Source organism: Mandrillus leucophaeus, unplaced genomic scaffold (genome assembly GCF_000951045.1).
Source record: "Mandrillus leucophaeus isolate KB7577 unplaced genomic scaffold, Mleu.le_1.0 Scaffold485, whole genome shotgun sequence".
Lineage (NCBI taxonomy): Eukaryota > Metazoa > Chordata > Mammalia > Primates > Cercopithecidae > Mandrillus > Mandrillus leucophaeus.
Genome location: NW_012105198.1, coordinates 363,951 through 385,901, shown reverse-complemented (window position 1 = coordinate 385,901; position 21,951 = coordinate 363,951). Strand labels below are relative to the sequence as shown.

The 21,951-nt window shown below is 37.4% G+C and overlaps 1 long non-coding RNA gene across 1 annotated transcript in view; it reads left to right on the top strand.

The window, feature by feature from the left end:
• Positions 1–10,933: 10,933 nt before the first annotated feature.
• The window catches only part of LOC105550446, a 19,284-nt gene continuing 8,266 nt past the window's right edge, over positions 10,934–21,951 (top strand). The window contains exon 1 of the long non-coding RNA XR_001007719.1: positions 10,934–10,994. This is a non-coding gene — a long non-coding RNA (uncharacterized LOC105550446). The remainder of the gene's footprint in view (positions 10,995–21,951) is intronic.

Here is a 21,951-nt window from a genome sequence, read left to right as displayed (position 1 = left end):
CCCTTCTCGTTTCTACTGAAGCCAATTTGATGTGGATTTCAAGTGCCTTGCATCAAAAGTGTCACGAAGAAGAGACTTCCTCATTTTATTGAAATAAAGAATGTTAAACTTGAGAGGGCTGTGATAAGGCTGTTTAAAAGTACATCAGGAACAGCTAGGAATCAAAGGAATAATCTGACTCAAAATATCAGGGAAGTGACTGGTCACATATTTTGACAAGACTCGTCAGATATTTTGGATGACATCTTATGCTTCTAGTATAAAAAGGCCTGTGTTGAAGCCCTTGATGTAGCACTTAATGCATAAGACCTTACCAAGTCATTTATTTTCTTAGGGCCTTTGTTCTAAAATGAAAATCATTACCCCTCTTATCTACTTTACAGTGATATAAGAAACAAATCAGTGTGGATATGTAAAAGCTTTTAAAATTATAGAATGCCTAAAAATAGAAAAATTAATAAGAAAGCAAAATTTTCCACTTTCGTGAAGTAGTTTCTTTCCATGTTTGCATCTGTCTTTTTTCCTTCGGGTACTATGTTTAGGTTTACCATGTTTTTAGCATTATTTCACTTCAAATTGGAAAAATCTGATGCATAAATCTAACAATGAGCAGTAGCTTATCATAAAGTACTAAAAAATATTTTCTTTTGAGCACTTTATTTGAGAAGATCCTTCTCACATCTGCACATTTGGGGAACATATGCTTAAAAATTAATAGGAGGAGTTTCTCTTCTTGGGAATATAATAAGATTCTCATGAGAAAAAAATTAAATTTGATTTTTAAAAATTTCAGAAATGTACAGGTCAGCTGTTTATTCTCATTGGTCTCTATGAACATAAAAAGAAAAATAAAAAGGTGAAGCTCTAACATGATCTAAATCGAATGCTAATAATAAGAGCTTAACCACAAAGTGACTAGAAGCTTTCACATGGAGAGAAACTCAAAATAGGAATTTTTGCTGAATCACATAGGTAATCAAAGTTTCGGAATTATCTGAGGCACGTGTCAAAAATAAAGATTCTGAAGGTAAGCTATGAATTTGAATCTATCACTGGAGTCCAAGTTTTTATTAAGCTGGTTGCTATAGTTGCCTCTATATGTCAACTTTGGGAACCACAGTGTTGTATTGCCTTACCGTAAAACAAAATACTGTCACAATATTATTACAGGGGCTCAAAATAAACAGCTATAATAATAATGATGAAATTAAGGCCCTAAGGAAGGATACAATACAATGTTCCTCCTACCACAACCCTATCTTCATCATCAGAAACTGCTTCTCTCTGCCTCTTTGGGTATTTATATGATTCTTTAGCAACAACAAAGGTAGTGCTTCACAACCTTAGTGAGCTCCGGGAATCCCTGGGAAACCGGTCCATAGTGCAGATTCCATGGCCCTACCATATGACTTATCAAATTATAATATCTGGCATTTGGACCTCAAAAGCTGATTTATCAGCAGACAATGAGGTTGCTTCTGATTTGACTATTTGGAAGGCCAGACTCTGAGGAACCTTGCACTAGGTAAGACTTTGACCTTTTAACATGTTCATGAATCCTGAAGATCATTTGGTGGCTAAGAAAGCAAAGATTAGGCATGAGCAATGATACAATTTATAGATCAATGACCTACAAAATATATACTTCTAGTCATGTCTCTCCTTGAATTTCAAACACATAAGCCAATTGACTACTTGACATCTCCAACTGGATGTCTAATAATCATCACACACTAAAATAGAACTCTCTTTTCCATCTGCTCGAGATTCTCTGTAACCCAAATCACTGTAAATGGCATTTGCATCCATGTAATTGCTGAAACCAGAGAACCAGGAGTTATTGTTCATTCCACCCTTTCATCAGCCCTCATCTCTAAGAGCTTCCTGTCCTCTTTCCCCTTAGCAAGTCCTATTGCCTCTACATCCATGTGTCACTCATTGTCTGGCATATATGCATTTGTTTAATAAAATCTTCACTACCACATTCATCCAATCTACCACTCATTTACTTCTTAGTTGGTAAAAAAAAACCTCTTAATTATTCTCCCTGCTTCCATTCCTGCTCCTCTAAAATCCATTGATCACTTAACCCTCATATCAATTAATCAGATCAAGGCTCACTTATTTAAAATTAGGGTGACAACATATCCCACTTTGCTTAGGATGGTACCACTTCATGCCTGTTATCCTGATGTAGTCATTAGGAAAAACACCTTTCTGAAGAATGTGCTGATTTGTATGGTAAATTTTATTGTCACTGTATTTAAAACTTTCCTGCAGTTTCACGTTGTACTTAAAATCCAATGTGACATGATTGTTGGCTGCATGTATGCCTTCTTTTAAAAAGTGTTTGTGCGTGTCCTTTGCCCACTTTTTTATGGGATTTTTTTTTTCTTGTAAATTTCTTTAAGTTCCTTGTAGTTGCTGGGTATTAGACTTTTGTCAGAAGCCTAGTTTGCAAAAAATTTTCCCCATACTGTGGATTGTCTGCTTACTCTCTTGATGATCATTAGAGAGATGCAAATCAAAACTACAGTGAGATACCGTGTCACACCAGTCAGAATAGCTATTACTAAAAATTCAAAAAGTAATCACTGCTGACAAGGTTGTGGAGAAAAAGAAATGCTTATCCACTGCTGGTAGGAGTGTAAATTAGTTTAGCCATTGTGAAAGACCTACAGACAAAAATACCATTCGACTCAGTAATTCCATTACTGGATATATCCCAAAGGAATATAAATCATTCTACTATAAAGACACATGCACATGTATGTTCATTGCAGCACTATTCACAATGGGAAAGACATGAAATCAACCTAAATGGTCATCAATGATAGACTGGATAAAGAACATACTTATACACCACGGATTACTACGCAGCCATAAAATGGAATGAGATCATGTTCTTTACAGGGACATGGATGGAACTGGAGGCCATTACCCTTAGCTAACTAATGCAGGAAGAGAAAACCAAATAGTGCATGTTCTCACTTATAAGTGGGAGGTAAGTGATGAGAACACATGGACACATAGAGGCTAACAACACACACTGGGTCCCGTTGGAGGGTGGAGGGTGAGAAGAGGGAGAGGATCAGGAAAAATAACTAATGGGTCCTAGGTTTAATACCTGGATGATGAACTAATCTGTACAACAGACCCGCATGGCATAAGTTTACCTATGTAACAACCCTGCACTTGTACCCCTGAAGTTAAAATGAAAGTTAAAAGAAATTCATTGCCAATCTTGACTCTGGACTTTAATGTGCTAAATCATACTCTGGCTCTGCTTAGTCCTCGGTTTCCTCTCCTGCACTACACATCTCCCTTTTTAAACTGTAGTCACATCTGCTGCCTCTGTGACTTCACCTCAAAGCTTTTGCACAAGAACTTTTCCTGAAACACACTTCTTCCAGAGCTCCCCAGGGCTAATCCCATCTTATGCAAGTCTCAGTGATTTTACTGTGTCCTCCACAGATAGTCTTCCCTCTAATCACCTAATTTAAATGAAACGCCCAATTATTATCTCTGGCCTGTACTTATTGTTACCTATTTTATAATATGTCACCCCCATATATTTTGTTTTATCATTTACTTGTTTGCTTGTCTCTTTCACTGCAATATAATCTCATAATAGCAGAGAATATCTCTCTTTTGTACATAATTTTACTACTAGCAACTAGAAAAGTATCTAGTGCTAAGAAGGCCCTTAATAAATGTTTTTTGAAGAAATAAATGATGAATCAATGAGTCCTGAGGGCTAAATTCTGTCCCATGTCAGTTGAGTTTATAAGATCAGGAAAATTCTGCCCTTCCAGTTGAATTCCTATTCAAAATTTCCGAAGTATGATTTTTTTTAAGAAAAAGTCAATTTCAGATCTTTTCAGTCTCTGTTTCTCTTGTTTTTATTTTGCAAAATATTTTAAAACATTATTCCAAATATGTTCTCGATTTGGGTAGATACTGAAAAGTTGCAAATCTATCTTGAATTTGGTGCCAATTTAATCTCTGTCATTCTTCCACTTGGATTCTGAGCCTTTGTGGTGAGATTAGGTGTTTCTCTAAAGAACTTTTTATTTGGGGCTTAAAAGGATGACATAGAGTCCGGAACTTTTATGAAGTATCCCTGAAGCCAGATAATGACTGTTATGGTGCCAGGGCATGAGGGCAGAAGCGACTTTCTAGTTTCTTTGAACTCTCCAAGAAGCTTCTCTGCTGCTCACCTCTTTCCTTCTTCATTCAACACGCTAAGTACCTTGATTACTCTTCTCTTCAGCTCAGCCCTCAGAGAGTAGCATTTCACCGCACCACTTCTGTCCTGTCCTCTTCGTTCTTTGATGTAAACAATACAGAGGTTTAATGTAACATGCGTTTTTCACTCTCATTGTCAAGGACACTGGTAGAAGCAGGAAAACTCAGTGGCTCAGAACAGGGGCCCTGACTTTTGTAGTCACTCTCTCACTTAGGAATTGTGTCATTTGGATTGTATCCTACTTTCAAAAAATGGGGATGATAAAAGTGTCTAATGCAAAAGATATTGTGAGGTTTATATGAGAGGACACACAGATAGCACCTAGCACAATCCTTGACACATTAAATACACAGTTGATAGTTGCTTTTATGATTGTTATATCTTTCTTATGATTATTGCTTCGCACCGGTCTCTGATGTGCATGCTCCCATGAAGTTATTGCCAAACTGTTGAGACAGAAGGATCAGAGCAAGCCAGATCCACAGGTTTTCACTCCGTAGGAGGGCCCAGGGCAGCAATTTGGTTGGCTGGATGACAGTGGACAGAAGGGCAGAGAGAGCAGACAGCTGCTGTGTGTGCACAGGTCTGATAGCAACCCACAGAAAAGCTTCATGAGTGAGGCCAAAGGTTCTTTGAGATGGGAGTTTATTGTATACCCTTGTTGAAGAAAAGACCTAATATGAACTGATGGGCTTTTTATTTTCTTGAAAGAAAAAAAAATTAAAAATTTTATCTGCATATTAAAATGCATCAGATTTAAATATAGATAAATTTGGAATGCATTTGCTGCATACTATCTTTACCCCTCCCTTCCCCACCTGTCTTCCTGTAATCATCAAACTAGTCTTCCTTGAACACTGACTGCATTTTTACCTTCATTCAAGTGAGATCACCGAAAAGCTAGATTTGGCTCCTGTTTGACCATGTGATTTTCCTAAAACTCTCTTGTAATTCCTTTGAAATATATGCAATCAGCAGTCAAATAAATTCCTCCTGAAACCACATGGTAATTCAAGCATATGGTAAAGGAGCTTTTGAGTTTTTATCTGCCAAGCCTGACCTCAAACTTCTAGGAAACAGATTGCTATGTAACTTTTAATTAAGTCTTCATCCTCACAAAGATACGTTATTAGATAGATGTGCAGTGGATGGCATACCTTGCCATATTCGCATTATGTTTTGAATCTAAATATAGTTTTCCTTCAATGTAGCTTACCAAAAGGAAATTGGTGTTATTTCACTTTTTTAACTGTTGGGTTTGATAAGAACTGCTTGGCACATTGTATTTTAAAATATAAAAATATATAAAAGCTACTTACAGAGTAAAACTGACAAAAATAAAATTTTCTGATATTGTTAACCTCTGTTTTTTCCCTCCCAGAGGAAAACATGATCCTGTTTATTGCAGCTATAACAATATTTGTGTCATTTCATCATCTCATTCCATTATCACAACTCAGCAGACTCAGCTGAATTTGGGGCCAATTTGTTGAAATCATGTTTTTTCTTTTGCCATTTTGAACCCAATGTAGATTTAATGTCAAAAAGGCACAAAATTGACATTTATTAAACTATATAGTATTTTGGAATGAAATAGCATGTCGAACATAAAATTTTGCATAAAACTAATTTTAAAATGAGCAATTTGCAATGGCTAATTTTCATCCTATTGAAAGTAATGTTTGGAAACAGATGGAGACTTGTTTAATTAGGGCTATGTTTTACAATGACATTTCACTCAGGATTGTTTTGTCAAACTTTTTTAACAAAAGAAGATCTAAAAAGATACACACACACACACACACACACACACACATATATATAAATGTGTACATGGTTTTATAGTTTGCCAAAGACCTTTGTTCACATTATCTAATTTTTATTTCTACTCTTATAACAATCCTAGGATATGGGTAAGGCAGTTAAAATACTGCCTTAGAATATACTACTGCCTATTCTATAGACTATATGGAAACATGAAACAGAGATATTGCTTAGATCAGTAACTAAATTATCTGACCTTTGTTAATATAGAATGACTACCCTAGGAAAAGGGATATCTACTTGGTAAGGTCTGAATCCTACTCAGTAATTAGCTGTGTGATAAAGGTAAAATGGCATTTGGGACCAGTGGGAACATCATGGCCGTTTTAACACCAATTGGCTTTCCATTTGGGAAAAAATAAAGTCAGATAACCTGTATTACAAAATACTTCAAAGTAAGTATCAGAGGAAGTCAATATTTAAATACAAACAAACATATCAGTAAAAGATTTAGAAGAAAACAGAGAAGGATATTTGTATTATCTTGGGTTAAAGATGGTCTTCTTGCACACTTCAGGGAAAAGATTAGAAAGTTTCATTTAAAAATTGTAAGTTTTAATGTGACCAAAAAACATTTTAAAAGACCAGTTGCAGCCTCAGGAGACAGTATTTTTGTGATCACTCTTAACTTGGTGGTTGTTCCTTGAATCCAAGATACAATAGACATTCAAAAATGAGATATCAAGCCAAACTATGCATTTTTAAGGAACTTATATGAAAAAAACCAGTAATATAATTTTCAAGTTCTTAACCAAAATCATAAAAGGATCTGAGCAGTTAGTATGGGGAAGGGGAGGAATGGAGAAGTGAGGCATCTATAGAGGATATCTGAAGGTAGCTGTTGCTGTGATGAAAAATCCCACCGCATGCCCTTTGCTGAGAATATGCACAGTGGTCCCTTATCTTATGACTAGTGAGAAGGGCTTTCCCTGGATCAAGAGGAGAGCCTGCTAACTGTCCACTGCCTTTGGAGATGACAATTGTGCCTGACTTCCACCAGAGAAATGTCATGGTTGAGGGATGGGCTTGAGAGTTGCTGATCTGTAAGCCACAGAAGTTGCTGTTGAATTAGGATTTGTTTGCTCTCTTAGAATATTGTCAGGGCAATGTGTCAGGATTCATGAGTGATTAGAACCTGGGTCATATCCCGAACATATGCTGAATGATACTATTTCAAGACTTGTCCAGGAAGACTGAACAAACCACAGAGAGGTAAAGTGATAACCTGCAGGATTCCCAGATCCAAATAAGACATCCCAACAGAACTCATGCAAAGCCCCATGTGAGAGTTCATTTTAAATATCTGCTAAAAGAGAACATGATTTCATCTTATTGCAGTATCCATCTGAAACAGGAGAAGTTTCCTTATCCTCCTCACAGGGCATGTGACAGGGGTGTGACTCACTTCTTTGGTGCCCCACTGCTCAAACCCCCAGCGGGAGCATGTAGATGGGCAAGTTGTGGGGAGAGTTTTTGGCCTCTGATCCCATGGCTGCCCCTAGGGTTGAGTGCTAACAGCTCCCGAAATCCCAGCGGGTGTGTGTTACAGTACGTTCTTTCAGCTTTGCCATCTGCAGGAAGCTTGTGTTAATCAGCTCAATTAGACCCTCCGTCTTAGCGGAAGGACAGAGGGCTTTCTGTATCCCGGATTCTTGACCCAGTGCACCAGTAATATTGGATCACAGGTGGGCTTGGAGAATGAGTGCAAGGTTTTATTGAGTGGTGAAAGTGGCTCTCAGTGAGATGGATGGGAGCCAGAAGGGGGATGGAGTGGGAAGGTGGTCTTTCCCTGAAGTCAGACTGCCCAGCGCCTGGCTGGACTCTCTTCCTACAGTCCCTGTCTGAATTCCCCTCAACGACATCTCCTTTGTTCCTTGATCGATGGCCTGCCGGTGTCTGCTGCTGTCTGTCCCTGTGCTCTTTCTTGACGTCTAGCTGTTTGTGTGTGTGCCCGCTACAGTCTCAGGTTTTTATGGGCACAGGATAGGGGGCCAAAAGGCAACTTTTGGGGGGCAAAACCAGAAATGCCTGTCCTCATTTAAGTCCATGGGCACAGGCCCGAGGGTGGAGCCCTTGCCAGGGATCCTGCCCTTCTCTACTCAGTACTTCCCTGCCCTTCTTCTGAATCACATCAATTAAGAACTCACTTCACTGCCCCTTAGCTCTCATCCTTCTCTCTCCACTATTCACCCAACATCATCAGGGACCAGAACTAATGTCAGCAAAGCAGGGAAAGTAACAAAACTGATAGGAGGAGAAGAAAGGATGAAAAAGTCAACCACAACACCCTTTCTTCCTTAAAGGCTTCCCTCTACCATACTCGAAAACAACTTTGGCATTTTGATGATCAAATGAAAAAGTACACTTTCTAACTCTATACTATTCATACACTATTTGTACTTTCTAAATCTATACTATTTATATTACTTAAAAGTGACCACAAATATTATAAACTAAGTTAACCAAGGTTTTGCCTGGAGGCAAGGGAAGAACGAATCCCATGTATAACATAAAATGTTGAATTCCACTTATGTGAAAACACATACATGTGTGTTTAAAGGGCATATAGGTATAAAAATGGATATCAAGTGGTATGAAATAATTTGCACTAAATTGATAATTGAGGAAAAAATGCAAAGAGAAATTTCCAGACCAAAAGCTTCACGGGCAAAGGGACCTATCTTCACATCTTTACCAGGATAAGCATCATAGAGGCAGTACTTTGTCGGTATGTAGGAGCTCAGCAGTTATTGTTGAATGAATGAATGAATGATGAATGAATGACTTCTGCTTTACACTGTGTATTTCTCTTAAGTTAAAAATTAAAGACACTGACTGGGCATGGCAGCTCATGCTTGTAATCCCAGCACTTTGGGAGGCTGAGGCCAGCGGATCACTTAAGGTCAAGAGTTCAAGACCAGCCTGGCCAACATGGTGAAACCCTGTCTCTACTAAAAATACAAAAATTAGCTGGACGTGGTGGCACCTGCCTGTAGTCCCAGCTACTCAGAAGGCTGAGGCACGAGAATCAATGGAACCCGGGAGGTGGAGGCTTCGGTGAGCTGAGATTGTACTACTGCACTCTAGCCTGGGCAACAGAGTGATACTCTGTCTCAAAAATCAATCAATCAATCAATCAAATAAAATAAAAATAGAAGACACTGGGCCAGGCTTGGTGGCTTAAGCCTGTAATCCCAGGACTTTGGGAGGCCAAGGAGGTTGGATCACTTTAGGTAGGGAGTTCAAGACCAACCTGACCAACGTGGAGAAATCCCATCTCTGCTAAAAATACAACATTAGCTGGATGTGGTAGTGCATGCCTATAATCCCAGCTACTCGGGAGGCTGAGGCAGGAGAATCGCCTGAACTCGGGAGGCAGAGGTTGTGGTGAGCCGAGATTGTGCCATTGCACTCCAGCCTGAGCAACAAGAGCGAAACTCCGTCTCAAAATAAATAAATAAATAAATAAAATAAAACACACAAAAAATGAAGACACTGCATTTGTGTGCTATTCATAAAATTAAAGTCAACCAACGAATCTACCTACCTGACAAATAACTAAAAAAATAAAATACTACCAAAGCTCTAGAAACCAGCACTTTGAATTGAAGGAAGGCCTCTAAGGTATCAATAGACTAAATATTGAATATTAGAAATGATTTTACTCCAAATAGGTTAAATTTTTTATTCTTTTTGTTCAAAAGGAGTAACACAAAAGTATGCTACATTTTCTCTCATTTAAAGATTGAAGAGAAGTTTGTTAATCCGAAGCCAATAGGAAGCTCACAAGTAATTCCACAGTGTATCATCCAGAAACATTTTCTGCATAGGGTAAAACTACTGCTCACAGACATAAATACAAAGCAACCACATTACACCGATTAAGATTGAGCCATAATTTCTATGAGCTTTAATACAACCGCTTTTTTAATGCTGCTTTTTGTCTCCTTGTTTACAAGACAAGGAGATTTCTAATTTTACTATTTGATGCTTACTTACACATTTAGGGAAAGGAGTTTTATAGAGACATGAAAGTAGACATGGAGATTACTTCATTTTTAACTGGTTTTGAAAATGTGTCTAACAGAGCACATTTTTATTTAGAAATAACAAACAGGTTAGTATAAAAAAGAGAGATCATTATCTCTCAGTGTGTTCACCATGGTCTTGTTAACTAGAAAGAACTGCAAGAGAAGAAAGAACATTTAGGGACCCAGGAAAGTGTGCATATCTAGTATTTGCCTCATGTTGAAAGCAAAAGGCAGGTCTTCAGAATTCACTTTCATCCAGGTTTATAAAATTCAGGCAAAGAACATTTGACCTCTGCTGGATTATTTTGGGAAAAATATAGATTTTTTTTTAAACTATTAAAGGAGAATGGAAGAATAGAGTGGCAAAGAGACAGAAGGAATGTAAAAAGAAAAGAAAAGAGGAAAAAAGGAAAGAAGGAAGAAAAGAAGAGGGAGAAGAAAAAAATAGAAAGGGAAGAAAATATAGCCTGAATGAAATAGATTACATTTGCATTGTTGCTGGAAATATTTAATTTAGTCTGGTACACACAGACCTCAAATTTTTCTATTTTATATTATTTTCTCAACTCATATCTGAAAATGGTCCCTGGAATAGAAACCATTTAACTTTAGGCCTTTCTCTGGCACTAAAGTGACACTAGACTAATAGACAATTACGACCACTTTAATGGATGACTGAGTTATCATCATCCTATGAAAGTTAATTTTGGTTTTGAAAATTTAACAAGATTTCTGCAACCTTAATTAGTTATTCATTAATACTGTTTAAGGTGATGAATGCCTTCCAACAAGTAAAATATGAGTTTAAATTTGCATTCACCCTCTGAAGGGTTACACATTTCCTGAGAGTATCTACATATTCATAGGCAACATCGATGTGAATGTGACAGGCAAGTATTAGAAGGAATAGAAACTCACAGCGGCCGGGCCAATGACTGACAGTTTTCTTGGCGTTACAGTTAATAAGGAAACTTCTATCCTGTCTTTGGAGTTCTTCATCTCAACATGACTAATTGCTTCATCCTCAAAGTCTCCTTTTCCAATACCCTGCTTCTCATTCTGAGCCCTGAAGGAATCAAACATCCAAAGTGCTCCCTCTCTCATAAGTTCCCATGTGCTCTTAATATAGTGACCACTTGAGAATTTCAGGAAAGCGTCCGAGGTGGAAGAGGTGTAAATACTCTAAACAGCCTTATTGCGTCTTCCACTCTCCACCTCTCCTCCATAGCATGTTTCCTAACTACTTCCAAAAGGCTGAAACATTGGTGGATGGAACAGAGTTTAACCTTCGCATCAAGATCTGTTGATGCCATCCTAAAATATCCTTAAATCCGTCTCATTTTCTCTGCCATCCTACAGTCTAAGCCACTGTCTTCTGTCACCTGAATCACAGCCATACACATCAAACTGGTCTCTCTCTAATCATGCCCCCTTCAGACTATTTCAGGAGCTTTGGAGCAACACTTATGGGGGTTCGGATCTTGGATATGTCTTTCATTAGCAGTTGATCATGGACAAGTTAGTCTACTTTTGTGATCCACAGCTTTGTCATCTTAAAATGGGGTGAGCCTATCTCATAGATGTATTTCAAGCAAGACACACTCACATAATTAGTATATAACTTGACCACAGAAGTTGCTCAAAATTAATTATTTATGTATTGTCTTTTAGGTAGATGTTATTCAAAAAATGTACAAACTGGATATGTAAAAATGTTGTAATTAACTCAAATTCAAAATAGAACCATTTTAGTCTCTTATGAATGGTACAAACTGATAATTATGGAGATTGGGAGGATAGATAGAGATATCTTTTTCTGGAAGTGAGAAGATCTCCCAAAGAAAGTAAACACTGGTGCATTTGTGCTTTTTTTAATTTATATTTTTGCTAAGTTTAGAAAAGAGTTAAAGAGTAACAGTGCTCCCTAATGGATAAAACAAAATTATTTCTCTATTAGGATAAATAATTCTTTACCCACAAAACTGGAGAACCATTTATCCCTTGAGACTTTATTCTATACATTAAAAATGATTTGTGTTGGGGGAGTGTCTCTACACACACATTTTAGTTTGGATGAAAAGCAGCAAGGTTAATTTCTTCATTAAAAACTTCTGTTTGGAGGTAGGAATTCTACACAGTCTCTGTTATTGTAGAATGCTCCATGGTTTGTTTGCTTATATTCCCGTGAGTTTACGGTGCTAGGAGAAATTTCCACCTGCTCTCAGATCTGCCTTTCTTTAGTTGGAATTCAAAGCACTAATAAACCCTTTCTTTGCCTTTATTTTTCTCAGTTCAGCACTTGATGTCTTCCTTGGTAACATTATTCCCTTTCTTTTAGGATGCCTCTACTTTCAGTCCAAGTACTTCGATAGGATAGTTCATTACTCTCTCTTCCTTATATAGCCATGGTGATTGGCTCCGAAATGGATGCAGAACCAAATAGACAATCACAATACTTTTCAGAGACTTCAGAGATGGCTACATGGGCAAAGATGCTTTCTTTCTAGTGTTTAAACTGGGATAATTTCAACTGGGGAAAAATAGTTTCTATGACTGCACCTATATGGCTTGACAGTTTCACAATGCAAAAGAATAACATAGAAAGAAGGTGAAGCCAGGCGTGATGACTCATACCAGTAATTTCAGAAATTTGGAAGGCCAAGAGAGGAGGATCACTGGAGTCTAGGAGTTTGAGACCAGCCTGGCAAACATAGCAAAACCTTGTGTCTAAAAAAAAAAAAAAAAGTGACTTGGGTTTGGTGGCTCACGTCTGTAGTCCCATAGTCCCAGTTATTTGGGAGGCTCACACAAGAGGAATGCTTAAGCCCAAGAGTTTGAAGCTGCAGTGAGCTGTGATCTTGCCACTGCCCTCCAGTTTGGGCAACAGCGTGAGGCCTTGTCTCTAAAAACAAATAAACAAACAAATGAAGAAGGTGCATGCAATGATGAAGAAATAAAAAGAAAAGAGAGACATAATTACAACTTTAAAAATTCTTTTTTTTTTTTAATTTCTAACCCCTAAATTTTTAGTTACAAGTAAGGTAAGGTATTCCTTTCATTTAAGCTAGTCTGACTTGAATTTTTAACACTGACATACCTGAGTTCTCACTAATGAACATTTCTTTTTATCAATATTATTTAAAAAAATTTTTTTTACAGGCTGGGCATGGTGGGCTCATGCTTGTAATCCCAGCATTTTTTGGAGGCCTAAGTGGGAGGATCACTTGAGCCCAGGAATTCAAGACCAGGCTAGGCAACATAGTGAAACTCTGTCTCCACAAAAAATAAAATTAAAAAAAAATTAGCCGGGTATGGTGGTGCCCACCTGTAGTGCCAGCTACGTGGGAGGTTGAAGTGGGAGGATCACTTGAGACCGGCAGGTAGAGGTTGCCGTGAACTGAGATCACACCACTGCATTCCAGGCATTGTATTAACAAAAGGCAAAATATTCTTTTTAAATTTGAGTTTGTGTGTAGGTTATTGTAGCTTAAATCATATAGATGAAGACTGATTTACCCTTTTACTCTGCATGCAGCTTCTCCTGCTGGAGTATCCTTCTTGTTAGAAGAGAGCAGATTGGGACTTAATGAGAATATTGCCTCAGAAAAATTGTATTTAGTGAAAGTAACATCACTCTGTATCTAATGAATAAAGCAGGGAGAACCATTTACCTGGCTTTTCAAGACATTGTAAGTGAAGAAAAATTAGGAGTAGGCAAAGAAATCATGACTCCATGTGAATGTTAGCTAGGAGGCAAAGGAAAATTAATGTCATAGATGACATTCCTCTGAAGGTACAGGGATAGATGAACATGCTGAGAGTACTGGACAAGCCTTTGTGATTGATGTGGAGCAGAGACACCATCAAATCTCAAATCACAAAAGCCTGATGTACAAAGACACCTGGGCATTCTAGTGACCCAGGGCTCCCTGCTACAAGAAGTGCTGTTGGATCTCTTAGAATCAATAATTGGCATGGAGAACACTAGCATCCTATCTCCTGCAGTTTGAGTCTGTTCTTTGAGCATGTTATGATGGATAGAGCTCGTCTGGATGAATCCATTAGACGAAAATGAAGTGCTTAACCATCTTTTTTTTTTTTTTTTTTTTTTTTTTTTTTTTTTTTTTTTTTTTTGAGCAGAGTCTCGCTCTGTCGCCCAGGCTGGAGTGCAATGGTGAGATATAGGCTTACGGCAGCCTCTGCCTCCTGGGTTCAAGCGACTCTCCTGTCTCAACCTCTCGAGTAGCTGGGAATACAGGTGCCCACCACCACACTTGGCTAATTTTTATATTTTTAGTAGAAACGGGGTTTTTCCATGTTGGCCATGCTGGTCTCAAACTCCTGATCTCAGGTGATCTGCTTGCTTCGGCCTTCCAAAGTGCTGGGATTACAGGCATGAGCCATCACACCCAGCCTCCAAGAGAAATTCTTATGCATGAGGCCTTGATTTCATCTACTTCATCTTCTACGCCAAAGTGACATATGCAAAATAAAAATGTCACCATAATACCTCTTAGCTTAAAGTCATCATTAGCTCCCATCTTTTATAGGGTCAGCTCTGGGTGCTTAGCATGACACAAGATGCATTTCTTCTCCTAGTCCTTAAATTCCTCTAGAGGCCTTCTTTTTACGTTAGTCCCCCTTGACCAAGAATACACAATGACTCATAATGCGCTGTATTACACCTTTGACATCGGTTATCCCGTGCCCTGCCTCAGATGTCCTATACACCATTATTCCCCGGCCAACACCTGCTCATCCTGCAGAACTCCATCTGACATCTTATTTTCTTGAAAAAAAGTAAAAAATAATAAAAAGTCTACTCCAGACCTTCACGTTCTCATCAAGTTCTCTTTCTCCCTATCTCTATAGCACCCCTGTGCACTTATGGAAATCATGTGGCCCTGTGTTTGTTGCATATTCATTATACTTGACCCATTTCAGGGTAAAGACTTTGTCCTATTTACCTTCCAGGCCCAGAGAAGCATGCAATATGTATTTGTACAATGAATGAAAAACAGTTACTCATAGCCTGCTCGATGCTATTCTCCTCCTGCTTGGACTTCCTCATGTGCCAGGTAAGTTATTAGGATGTTAATCAAAATTTTATTTTTCCCATATTATGTCTTCTTTTTTCCACGCAAACAGCTAGACCTTTGTACTCACTTGTCGTTTCCTAGGACTACTGTAACAAATTACCACAAAGTACATGGCTTAAAACCTAAAACAACACAACTTGATTGTCTCACAGTTCCAGAGGCTAGAACTCTGGAATTAAGGTGTTGGCAGAGCCATGATTCTGCTGAAGGCTCTAGGGAAGAATCTGCCCTGACTCTCCATGGCTTCCAGAGATTGCCAACAATCTCTGACGTTCCTTGGCTTATAGTTTCATCATTCTGATTTCTTTCTCTTGAAATGTTCCTTTCACATGAACATTTCCCCTTTGTGTCTAGGCTGTGCCTCTAAATCTCACCCTCTCCTTATAAGGACACCAGTTATTGGATTTAGGGCTCACCCTAATCCAGTATGACCTCATTGCAGCTGGATTACTTCTGCAAATAGCTTATTTCCAAATAAAGTCCTCTTTACAGGCACCAAAGGTTAGGACTTCAACATACCTTTTTGAGGGACACAATTCAACCCACAACATGTCTCTTTGGTGAGGACTGTATTATAGGGTCAGAGGCAGGTGTTGCCTTTAGACAGCTTATCTTCCTGGATTCCTGCAGAAGTTAGTGTGGTGACTGTGCTTCTTGTTGAAACTATGAGGGGGGATTAGTAAACAGAAAAGAGGGACTAAGGCAGGGGAGGAGCCAGGGCAGGGAGAGACAGAGAGAGAGAGAGAGAGAGAGCCCTGCAGGAGCCAAAAACCATACTTTAGCAATTTTCAGGGAAATGAGAAGATCTGCGGGAAAAAAAATGAACTCAGAAAACTCCCACTACCAGCCTCCTGCCTTTCATAGGGCAAATGATCTCAAACAAGTAAGATATTGACCAACCACCACCATGATTGTCCAAAGAAGGCATTTTCCCTGTTTTCCAACTCTCCAGTGGGCTTAGATTGGCACTTGCAGGGGCTTTGCTTTGGAAGTCCTGGCTAAAGAGATTGTTGATCCTAGTATCCATGTCTAAATACCTTTAACTTTTTTTCACAAATTGAAAGCCTTTCCAATGCTGATGGATTTGGCTCATTGCCTATCAGAGCAAACACTGTAAATAAATATTGCTAAAAATGCCCGGAACCTTCTTATTAAGTGTTGATACCTCAATATTGATTTTGCAGGAGACCAGAATTTAATACAGATACCAGCAATTTTAAGCAGTTCATTCTGGGTAGCTGATGTGCTCTACTCTAGCTATTAGGCACTGGCTGGAGTCTGGGATCTGTCCTTATTTATCCTCAGTCAGAGCAGACCAAATACACTGATCTCCTCCCAGAATCTGGAGAGGTCAACCTTTTCTTCAAAGCAGTGGTGGATTGGGGTTGGGGTAGGGGACAAAATAGATACAGCACAAAACATGAAAAGCATTGATTTATCTCCCTCTGCTAATGCATGTGAAGTGTTGATCCTGGGGTTGAAAGTCGGCAGAGGGTATTCTGACACAGCCTTCTTAGAACTTTCTTGGTGTCCTGCTATGACATAAAGTTCTTGAGCCTTACCTATTGCAAGGCTTTCTTTCAGTATGCTTTGGATTTTCTGTTTTTTCCTTTAAGACTTATGTAATGAATTTCTTTCTCCTTCTCACTTAGATTGTATATTTGCTGCCTTAACCTCTTGTGAAGGGAGGTAAAACTTTGAAAGTAAAAATACTGGGCGGAGTGAACAAATGGCAAAAAGGTGAGGAGTTTTGCAGTAAACAGGTGGACAGTTTAACACAAGATGGTGGATATGGAAAGTGACAGAAGTTTCCAAGATGATGAAACATCAAACCAAATGTTTTCTTTAAAAAGAAGTTTTTCATGCCAAAAGATACTGTAATGATAAAAATGACAGAGGTATAGAGCTGTAATCTCATGTTTTCCAAGGTGTACTCCTTTGCAAAATAGTTCTAAAATATTCTCAAACAATAACAAAATTCAGTGGTCTGAGATCTTTGTGAAACCTGCAGGCCACCTCTCTGACTTAGACAGCCACAATTCCCAACGGCATGTGAGAAGTTCTAAGAAACTCTGCAGAAAGGACACACGTTTAATTGAGTGGGTCTAAATTTGTTTGATCACATACTTCTTTTCTGGATAACACCTACAACTTCTTTTCTGGGTAACACCTTTTCTGGGTAGCACCCCTACAACTGATGCTCCAAGGAACATACTTTGGGATATGGATGTGTGGTATACATAAATTTATAGAAACAAGGCAAAACAAAACAAAAATGGCAGCTATTATTAGAAACAGGCAAAGGGGTCAGAATTACCAGGCCCTTCAATGGTCTTTTATTATGCACTTCACTTGGGAAATATAAATTATGAGGTCCTGGAACTTCCTAAGAAATTTCTTCGCGACCCTAATCTGTTCCCTAGTGTGTGACTTGGATGAACAAGATTTGATAAAGCAGGTAGAATGATAATGTTTTATTTGTAGGCGTAAAGGAAAAAAAAAGATAGTTGTACAACAATGTGAATATACTTAACTGAACTGTACCATCAAAAATTTTATATTATGTATATTTTACCACAGTGTTTTAAAATGAGAAAAAAAAAATACATGAAGAAAAGTGGTCTTGTTAGCAGCCTCCCCAAAGTATTCTCATGATGGCACAGCCTCCCCATATAAGAAAAGAGGCAGCCTTCCAAACTGCAATAATTAATGTCCTGAGTTATCAAAACAGGAAACCTAGTGCTTTTGCTTTAATGAATGCCATAGAGCATACATGGTTTTGTAAATTATCTTTGTCCTCACTGGTTTTATGCAATGCAGCCTAACTCTTTACCTTGTTTTTATTTCCTTGAAATAATTATTTTATTTTTAATTAAAAGAACAATAACTTATCTTTGGCTTGTCAGCACTTTAACAAAGAGATTGCCTTTCATAGGGGAGCCATTTTCCATTTTGTCATAGCTACAGTTGCGCCGAATTAAAATATACATTTTCCTAGTTGTTTTCATTTGCTTTTACAGAGAAAATTTTGTAGGTAGATAATTTGATAAGTTGGAGAATTTTTCTTATTTGCTACAATTTCATCTTCAAGTATGTTCAAAATAAGATTGCATTTAAAGATACTTGATTATAATTAGGCAGTTGAATAATTATAGGGTTTCTAAGCTTACTGGAATCTAATGCATGTGGTTGGCATGTTTAAAGCCTTCTTAAGTGACCTCTGACATCTGATTTCAGCAATGCAAAAAGAAGGTTATAATATACTAGTAATATGACAGAAAAGCTATATAGGTCTCCAAAATGAAACTTCAAAATATTTAATCATTGAAATATTTTTGAATTAAAGTGTAATTTACCTTGGTATAGTAGAGATATTATAAAAAATCATTGTACAACTTGAGTGTGAAAGAGTTCATATAAATTAGTTACATATGTCTGAAACATTTTTTAGTTTATGAATCCAATCATAATTAGCAGCTAATAGAATAACAGTCAAATAATTTAAGAAGAATTTTCTTTGTTTTCTTAGAGGTATTGCTATAGCATATTAATTTTAATCCTGAATCAAAATTTAGATTTTTGATCAAATTCCAAATGTGCTATGACTTCATTGTTGAATACTGGTATGTCTTAACTATAATAAGAGTAAACATGTTTTTCTCTATATTTCAGCCATAGCAATACGAAGCAAAAGTTTGGAGACTTGGGTTAGACAACCAGTTATGGTTAGGAAACCTGTAGTCTATTATTTACTATAAATTCTCATCCCCTTAAACAATTGTTATGAGACTTAAATGAAAAAAACAATGTGATCGTACTTAGTAGGTAGTTTAACACTTAATGTTCTTGGCAAATAAATGCTCTCAGATAGCATTAACTATTGTTATTTACCCTTATTATTTATTCATTCATTCTTTCAGAAACTATTTATTGACTATATAGCTTGTTATAGCTCTTTGGGATACAGCAGCAATCAAGAATGACAAAGGTTTCTGCTTTCATTGAACTTGTAATTATAACGGGAAAATAACAAATCAATGTAATTATTGAGTAAACAACATATGTTAAAAAGTGGTAAGTGCTGCAGAAAAAATGGAAGGAGAACAAGGGAAGAGGAATTGCAGTGTCAGGTGGCAGCTGGTTGGAAGTGCTTTTCATAGGACTCGTTGATAAGACGAGATTTGAGTGAAGACTTGTAGGAGGAAGTAAGGTGGGAAGAACTTTCCAGAAGAGACAATAGGAAAAGAAAACCGTAAGGAACAAGCTGATGTGGGCTTTTTAGTACAACACCCAGGCCAGTGTGACTGGACTGAAGAGGCAGAGGGAGAGAGAAGATGGAGATAAGGTCAGGGAAAGGTTGAGGGTGGGCATGGAGTCAGACCTTGGAGTTTCTTCCTAGTAAGGATTTGGGCAATTACTTTGAGTAAATAATGAGACACTGTAGAATTTTTATAAAAGAAATGACATTTGGCTGCTTGGCTAATTATCTTTGCTAGAACAATAAATACTATCTATGGCCCAATGTCTTGTCTTGTCAATTAATATTTATGGAGCACATTTTGAAGCACTGTGAATTGAAGAATTGACAATTGTTTGATAAAATATATAATATTAACTCAATTACTTAAAATAACAAAAATACCCAACTAAAAATTCTCAATTTTTTTTCTGAATGATCCAAGTAAGTGTCAGCATATGAACTAAAAAGGACTCAACATATAATTTGCATCATTCCCTTTGATTATATTGCACTCCTATGTATTAAATGAAGTTATTTTTTTTTCAATCCTGTGTTAGTCTTAAAAATAAAGTTTGATGTCAGCAAGTTTATTGCTATCAAGTTTACCAGATTTTATTTTCTACTTAGAGTCTAAGAACAATTTTAACCCTCAAAATAAAAAGAGTAATAAAATATTCATTTCATACTAAACTTGCTGTAGTGCTGAGCTTCTAATTAGGCTATAATTTCTAGTAAATATTTTTAAATGTAAAGTCAACTAGGCTGTAATATTTTTTCATGTTTCATCTGATCTCAGAAGTGTGATAGAGCTGAAAGGATGTAGGATCTTGAACAAGTTTCTTAATTTCTCTGAGCCATTCCTCATTTACAAAAATTATTTTAGGTTTGAGGGTACATGTGAAGTTTTATTATATAGATAAACAAGTGTCACAAGGGTTTGTTGTACATATTATTTCATTACCCAAGTATTAAAACCAGTATGCAATAGTTACCTTTTTTGTTCCTCTCTCTCTTCTCACTCTCCTGCCTCAAGTAGACACCAGTGTCTATTATCTCCTTCTTTGTGTTCATAAATTCTCATCATTCATCTCTCACTTACAAGTGAGAACATGTGGTATTTGGTTTTCTGTTCCTGCATTAGTTTGCTAAGTATGATAACCTCCAGCTCCATCCATGTTCACGCAAAAGACATGATGATCTCAAAGAAACAGAAAATTAATACTAATTTTAAAAGAATTAATTCAGATAAAGTTTGTAAATGCTTTAGCCCTATACTATCGTACATCAGATTGCTAATAAATGTTTGTTGAATAACTTGAATTATTAGCTGAATTATTTATTTTAGCTAAATGAAAGAGTTTTTCTTTAACCTGGTGTAAGTGAATCCTCTGTCTCTGCTTCATCTTTCAGCATGTCTTCCATTAGATCCTGCCCTTTCAATTTAAAGGTTTTCAGGATTCATTGCCTGGATTATTTCATAAACATTTTAATTAACTGGCCTTCACCTTGGGTCATTCTTTAAAGCTGCATTCTTCTCTTCTTTTATGGCTCAAAATGAGTTACCTATACCCAGCATGGCAAAAGGGATTAATATTATGAATCAATTTTGATAGTTTATCTCAACAATTAAGGAATCTTAGGTTCTATCTGGCTTCAAGGAGATGGAGAACTTTGATCAAATTGTGGTATCTGCTATGGAAGGCAAGTTGAGGCTCTTATTCCAAATACTTGGTGACCTTCACCTTTCAAATCAAGCTGAAACTATTCAGCCTATATTTGAAGACTTTGAATAATTGTTTACTATGCTCCCTATCCAAACTCACATCCCTTTTTCCTCCAAGTAAATCTGTTATCTTGTCTTTTGAATACGTATTAGATTCATAAACATCTCCCTAATGATACTTGATATGGTTTGGCACTGTGTCCTCACCCGAATCTCATCTCAAATTGCATCTGTAATCTAAATATGTCAAAGGAGGGAGGTGATTGGATCAGGAAGGGAGTTTCCCTCATGCTGTTCCTGTGATAGTGAGTTCTCATGAGATCTGATGGTTTTATAAGTGTTTGGAATTTCCTCCTTCATTTCTTTCTCTCCTGCTGCCTTGGGAAGAAGGTGTTTGTTTCCCTTTTGCTTTCCCTCATGATTGTAACTTTCCTGAGGCCCCCCCGCCAAGTCATGCTGAACTGTGAGTCAATTAAAATGTTTTGCTTTATAAATTACTCAGTCTCAGGTATTTCTTTATAGCAGCTTGAGAATGGACTAATACAGTAAATTGGTACAAGGAGTTGGGTACTGATACAAAGATAACCTGAAAATACAGAAGCAATTTTGGAACTGGGTAACAGGCAGGGGTTGGAATGATTTGGAGGGCCCAGAAGAGAGGACAATGTAGGAAACTTTTGATCTTCCTAGAGACTTGTTGAATGATTTTGACCCAAATGCTGATAATGATGTGGAAAATGAAGTCCAGGCTGAGGTGGTCTCAGATGAAGATGAGGAACTTCTTG